Source organism: Mobula birostris, chromosome 14 (assembly GCF_030028105.1).
Source record: "Mobula birostris isolate sMobBir1 chromosome 14, sMobBir1.hap1, whole genome shotgun sequence".
Classification (NCBI taxonomy): domain Eukaryota; kingdom Metazoa; phylum Chordata; class Chondrichthyes; order Myliobatiformes; family Myliobatidae; genus Mobula; species Mobula birostris.
Window position 1 is genome coordinate 12,692,987 of NC_092383.1, and position 7,685 is coordinate 12,700,671.

The window sequence follows — 7,685 nt, forward strand, 5'->3', positions numbered from 1 at the left end:
TTGTTTTTGAGACATTGAAGGAGAGGTTGTTTTCTTGACACCACTGTGTCAGAGAGATGACTTCTTCCCTGTAGGCCATCTCATTATTGTTTGAGATTAGGCCAATCAATGTAGTGTAATTGGTAAATTTAATTAGCAGATTAGAGCTGTGGGTGGTGACACAGTCATGAGTATACAGGGAGTAAAGGAGGGGAATTAGTACACAGCTCTGAGGGGTTCCTGTGTTGAGAGTCAGAGGGGTGGAGGTGAGGGAGCCCACTCTTACAACCTGATGGCGATTTGACAGGAAGTCCAGGATCCAGCTGCACAAGGCAGGCTCAAGGCCGAGGTCTCTGAGTTTCCTGTCGAGCCTGGATGGAACTATGGTGTTGAATACTGAACTTTAGTTCAAGAACAGAATTATCACATAAGCATCCTTCTTTTCCAGATGTGTAAGGATGGTACGTAAAGCAGTGGCCATTGTGTCATCTGTCAATTGGTGGTGGTGGTAGGTGAATTGTAGGGGGTCCAATTTGGGTGGTAGCAAGCTGCAGATGTAATCCTTGACCACCCTCTCAAAGCATTTGTTTATTATTGAGGTGAGTGCGACAGGACACCAGTCGTTCAGGCATGTTACCTTGGTCTTTTTGGTACAGAGACAATGGTAGATAATTTGAAACAGGAGGGCACTCTACACTGGGAGAGGAAGAGATTAAAAATGTCTGTAAACACACCTGCCAGTTGTGCTGCACACATCCTAAGTACTCGTCCTGGGACACTGTCCGATCCTGCAGCCTTGCGACTGCCCACTCGTTCTAAACATCTGTGTACCTCAGCCTCAGAGAAGACCAAGTTGCAGGTTGTAGCGGTGGCTTTCCTTGGAGGTTCAGGCTTGGCGACATTGAACTGAGCGTAAAAGCGATTGAGCTCATCTGGGAGAGAGGCCGCAATGTTTTCATAAACACATGAATTATCTGAGTCTTTTGCCACTTACCAAGTTAGGGGTAATTTACAGAAGCCAGGTAACCTAGTAGCACAACTTTGGGAGATGGCGACATGCAAATTTTACACAAAGCATTGAGGTTAGCGGAAATACAAGGCAGCAATGCAACCTGTTACATCATCACTCACCATAAAATAAAATCAGCCAGGCACTGAGCGACATCACTGAGGGATTCACAAAAGGTGCATTCATATTTTTATGTTGGTCTGTGGCAGTCATGGACAGCTCATCACTGGATGGAACTTATGGCTCAATATTGTGGTTAGCATTTGGTCCATAATGACAGACGAGGAAGTTTGTTGAACAGCAAACATTTTATTGTGATAGACACAAAAGAGACCAGGCACCATGACTCGGAGAGTGAACCCCAACAGTCTCACACAGACGGGGGAGGTGACCATCACACACCTCGGTTACAGTTTGGGTGACCCACAAATACACAAGCAAATAACTGCATAACCCAAGCTAAAATGTAACAATAAATGAACTGGAACTTCCCACCATAATCTCACAAAAGCAATTTAACACAATAAATAGTATTGGTCATTAGAAATGTAGGGGCAGGCTGTCGACCGGGCCCCCCCAGAACATCACAATATATATACATACACATATATATTGCACAGGTGTGTTTTCAGTCATACACTATATGTGCCTGTATATGTGAAGATTGGACATCTAAGCCACGATGTCAGTTAAGGGCCAGTTGAGAGATGATCTTAGTGGGCTGGGACATCTGGACATATCATAGTCATAGTCATACTTTATTGATCCTGAGGGAAATTGGTTTTCGTTACAGTTGCACCATAAATAATTAAATAGTAATAAAACCATAAATAATTAAATAGTAATATGTAAATTATGCCAGGAAATAAATCCAGGACCAGCCTATTGGCTCAGGGTGTCTGCCCCTCCAAGGGAGGAGTTGTAAAGTTTGATGGCCAGAGGCAGGAATGACTTCCTATGACGCTCAGTGTTGCATCTCGGTGGAATGAGTCTCTGGCTGAATGTACTCCTGTGCCCAACCAGTACATTATGTAGTGGATGGGAGACATTGTCCAAGATGGCATGCAACTTGGACAGCATCCTCTTTTCATACACCACCGTCAGAGAGTCCAGTTCCATCCCCACAACATTACAGGCCTAATGAATGAGTTTGTTGATTCTGTTGGTGTCTGCTACCTTCAGCCTGCTGCCCCAGCACACAACAGCAAACATAATAGTACTGGCCACCACAGACTCGTAGAACATCCTCAGCATCATACGTGCATATTCTGCGTCATTGCATTTTTATTAATATAGTATATGTGCTTGTATATGTAAGGACTGGGCCTCAAAGACACGATGTTGCCTAGCAGGTGTAGGGGCATTGGGGCAGGTCAACAGATGATATCGGTGGGCTGAGGCATCTGGACTATATACATGTATTTTCTGCGTCATTGTAAACTACTGATATCATGGGTTTATTGACTCATACGTGTGAGGACTGGGCATCTAGCCCCAGTGTTGCTGGGGGCGGGGTGAACTTGGGTCCCTTTTATTCTGTAAAGGCGCTCTTGTGTGTGACTGTTGGTAATTTGTTTTAGCACCGTAGTAATGCTGCCTCGTTTGGCCGTATTCATGCATGTTCATTTATGGTTGAATGACAATTAAACTTGAATTGAATTGAATGAATTTATCAATGTTAATCATCTGAACTATTCATTTATTGTGAGCTGAATAACTCAGAGAGTGTAGCTGAGAGAAAGATGTATCTTTCGATTAATCTATTTCTCCTCTTTGATTGCACAGTAGTGAATCAGAATCAGGTTTTTCATCACAGGCATATGACCTGAAATTTGTTAACTTAGCAGCAGCAGTTCATGCAATACATAATATAGAAAAAATGATAAATGAAATAAAAATAATAAGTAAATCAATTACAGTACACATATATTGAATAGATGAAAAAATATGCAAAAAACAAAAATACTGTATATTAAAAAAAGTGAGGTAGTGTCCAAGGGTTCAGTGTCCATTTAGGAATCGGATGGCAGAGGGGAAGAAGCTGTTCTTGAATCGCTGAGTGTGTGCCTTCAGGCTTCTGTACCTCCTACCTGATGGTAACAGTGAGAAAAGGGCATGCCCTGGGTGCTGAAGGTCCTTAAAAATGGACACTGCCTTTCTGAGACACCGCTCCATAAAGATGTCCAGGGTACTTTGTAGGACCCAAGATGGAGCTGACTAGATTACAACCCTCTGCAGCTTCTTTTGGTCTTGTGCAGTAGCCTCCCCCTCCTCCCCTCCCACCAGAGAGTGATGCAGCCTGTCAGAATGCTCTCCACGGTACGTCTATAGAAGTTTTTAAGTATTTGTTGACGTACCAAATCTCTTCAAACTCCTAATGAAGTATAGCTGCTGTTTTGCCGCCTTTATCACTACTTCGATATGCAGTGATATTTTATCTACAAACACAACAATAAGTAGTTAACAACAGTTCCAATGGCTACAATTACCTCCTTAAGTTTGAATGCAGATAATTTTTCAGAATTATATATTTACAATGGGATAACATTCAAACAACAACCATCTTTGAATATTCAAATACAATTGGATGTCTGAGAGCTCCTGAGCACAAACTACAGATACTTAAAATACCACTTTTGTTACAGAATTAAGGTATAGTTTCCTGAATACACTGAAATTCAATAGATTATCATCACTATCTTTAACAGATGTCACCAAATAGGTTTCCTGTCAGGATGCTGGAGCAAGGATCCAATTGCAGGCCCAGTACTGTGCACACAGTGATATTAATTGAGTAACAAATCCCAAGGTGCAAACAAAGTTGGCGTTAAAGTTCAGGCAGAGATCAAAATGTCCAAAGAAATCCAAAATCGGGAAACAGGCAGTCAATATTAATTGAGTAACAAATCCCAAGGTGCAAACAAAGTTGGCGTTAAAGTTCAGGCAGAGATCAAAATGTCCAAAGAAATCCAAAATCGGGGAAGTATATAGATCCTTGAATCCTTAGTATGAAGACCAATACTGAGATCCTTGAATCAGTGTATTCAGGAAACTATACCTTAATTCTGTAACAAAAGTGGTATTTTAAGTATCTGTAGTTTGTGCTCAGAAGCTCTCAGACATCCAATTGTATTTGAATATTCAAAGATGGTTGTTGTTTGAATGGACAAAGTACAGATACAAATGCTGGAAAGGCTCAGGAAAATTCACTGGCACAATCTGGCAACAAACAGGTGAAAACACAGGACTGAAATACACTGACAATAAACAGAGAGGCAGATGATAGGTGGAGCACAATGAGACAGAAGTGGCAGCAAAACAGGTAATAATGAGAAACAGGTGAGAGACGGAGTACTCAGTAATACAGGGGCCGGAGTAGAGCATGATCGGGGACAGGAGCACATGGGGCATGAAAACAAACAGGAGCACATGGCAATACAAAACCACAGACTGACGGCTGGGGGAAAACACACAAAAAGACAAAGTTCAGCTGGAGGTACTGACATTTCCCCCCTCGTCTACCTTCCTTTTTTAGCCTCTGCTCCCTTCCTTTCTAGTCCTGATGAAGGGTTTCATCTCAAAATATCGAATGATTATTCCCCTCAATAAATGCTGAGCCCCTCCAGTAGCTGTGTGTGTTGCTCAAGACTTCCAGCATCTGTAGAATCTCATGTGCTTGCAGAAACAATGTATTAGCTTGTATGGAGGAAAGGAGAGGAATACAGTATTGGTCTTCATTATTACAGATGATGGAACAGGAAGAGGAAAAGCTTAACTGTACAAGATTTGACAATATTGAATTTGTTGGAAGCCTGAAATAAAACAGAAAATAAAAGAGCAACAAACACATACCCCTCCCCCTTCCCTCCATTCCCCATCCTGACTCGTCTCTTACCCCATTCTCTTCTCACCTTCCCGTCACTTCCCTCTGCTGACCTCCTCCTTCACTTTGTCCTATGGTCCACTGTCCCCTCCTAGCAGATTTATCCTTTAGCCCTTTACCCTTTCCACCTATTATCTCCCAACTTCTCACCTCATACCCTCTTCCTCACCCAATAACCTTCCTCCATACCTGGTTTCACCTACCTGCCAACTGGTACTCCTTTCCCTCCTCTCACCTTTTTGTTCTGGCTACTTTTCCCTTCCTATTGAAGGGTCTCATTCTGAAATATTGACTGTTTATTCCTCTGCATAGATGCTGCATGACCTTTTGAATTCCTCCAGCATTATATGTTTGTCGCTCTGGATTTAACGCATCTGCAGAGTCTGTTGTTTAGAAACTACCATAAACTCTCAGCATTTCAGGGTTTATCTGTGAACAAAAGATAACAAAATTAACAATGAACTTTCAGCAGGACTGATGTAGGTGAAATTTTAATTTGCAGGGAAAGGGAAACTGTGGAGAAAATCAAAGGGAAAGCTGTAGAGATTCTATGATAAGGATGATACATTCTATGTCCAGAAAGCACAACCTCTGAATAGAAGGATGTCCATTTAGAACAGAGATGAGGAGGAATTTCTTAGCTAGCTGGTAGTGAATCCGAAAAGTGAAATTCATTGCTACAGATGGCAGTGAAGGACAAGTCAATGAATATATTTAAAATGGAGGTTGATAGGTTCTTGATTAGTCAATGCGTTAAGAGGTTATGGGGTGAAGGCGGGAGAAGGGGGTTGAGAGGGAAAATAAATCAACCGTGATGGAATGACAGAGCAGACCTGATGGGCCGAATGGCCTAATTCTGCTCCTCATTCTTGTGGTCATGCCATTTGAATGAGGACTAATGAATCCAATAGGTGCATTTTTGTATCTTAAGGATGTGTAAATAGATTATAAATATTAAATTCCTGGAAGAGAGAAAAATACCTAAATATTAATAATACGAGACCCAGTGTGGGATTATCTGAAGTTGTGGTGTCCAGTGGGAAAGGCCTAAATGAGCTGATGCTCCACAAGGTCTAAAACGCACAGGTATCAGGTTTAGAAGTGTAGTTTCAGAAAATGCTAGAAGTGCTTAGTCAATGAAGCAGTATCTATGGAAATCTCAAGTTGCTGTGAAACGCTGGTGCTGTTCCGTTCTACATTTGCTGAGTATTTCCAACATTTTCTGCTTTTAATTCCAATTTCCTTTGTCTGTGTTTTTTTGATTTTCATTAGCATGGCAACCACTTTTTACATTGAAAATGCAGATTTTAAATTACCACCTTGGACTATCTTCTCTAGCTAAGTAATTTTTTTTATACAACTTGTACATTTTAGTCTTCCTCTGGGAGTAGCCACTGGATTCCAAATCCAGTTTATCCAGCGGAACTGTTTGATAACTTCAGATTTATATTTGCACTGTGTCAGTAAAGTCAAAAGAAAATAAACCAGATTAAAACCATATGTCACCTGATAAACTCTGGTGAATGGTAAGCCTGAGAACAACCTGATCCAAAAAAAAAAATATCCTCCATACACAGATCTCTTGAAAACCAGGGTTCTTGAAGGTATCTGCCCGGGTAAGCTAGGAACTAATCAGTAGTCACACACATAAAGGTTGCTGGTGAACGCAGCAGGCCAGGCAGCATCTCTAGGAAGAGGTACAGTCGATGTTTCGGGCCGAGACCCTTCTTTAGGACTAACTGAAAGGAGAGACAGTAAGGGATTTGAAAGTGGGAGGGGTGGAGGGGGAGATCCGAAATGATAGGAGAAGACAGGAGGGGGAGGGATGGATCTAAGAGCTGGACAGTTGATTGGCAAAAGGGATAGGAGAAGCTCATGGGACGGGAGGCCTAGGGAGAAATAAAGGGGGAGGGGGGAAGCCCAGAGGATGGGCAAGGAGTATAGTGAGAGGGACAGAGGGAGAAAAAGGAGAGAGAGAGAAAAAGAATGTATATAATTCATAAATATATAACGGATGGGGTACGAGGGGAAGCTGGGGCATTAACGGAAGTTAGAGAAGTCAATGTTCATGCCATCAGGTTGGAGACTACTAATCAGTCATGCTGGTTTGTCAGTAACCTGGCACTTCTTTCTTAAGCCATCTCACATTCTATTAAATAGAAGTTATAACTGTTTGATTAATTGACAGAGTCGTTCAAGTCAAACTGCAATATCAAAGTTATTAGGAACCATGACTAAATGTGGCTCTGCTAACCAATGATTCTGACGATGTAAACCTTGTGTGTTTTAGACATGATGGATTTCTTATCAGTTATTCCTTTTGAGCAGTAACAATTCAAGGGTCTACGAACCAAATAACTTAGTTTCACATCATCCTAAAATTAAGTAGTTTAAAGAACCCACCTACTGCACTCATTGGAGTGCATGTCAAACATTCTTGTCAGTGGCAAAACGTCAGCTGAAAAGTGAGTAATGGAGATCGTAGAATTATCCTTCCATTGAGTCAGGTGGATGGAACAAGGTGGGGCTGCACTATCTTCCATCAAAACAGTGGTAGGTGAGGTCTTCTTACATTTGCACTAAGGAGGGATCCAGTCTTCAGTTGTCCCAGAATGGAAAGGTGACAGTTCATGCAGAGATACCGCCAAGTTTTCTATCAGTTTTCAGTAACGTAGAACATATGAAAATCAGAGTTAACTCTTGCTCAAATCCTATCTTTGCAACTCTACATAAATCATTATGTTTATGAAGACATATTGTCATTTAGTAATGCATGCATTAAGAAATGATACATTATTTCCTCTGGTGTGATAT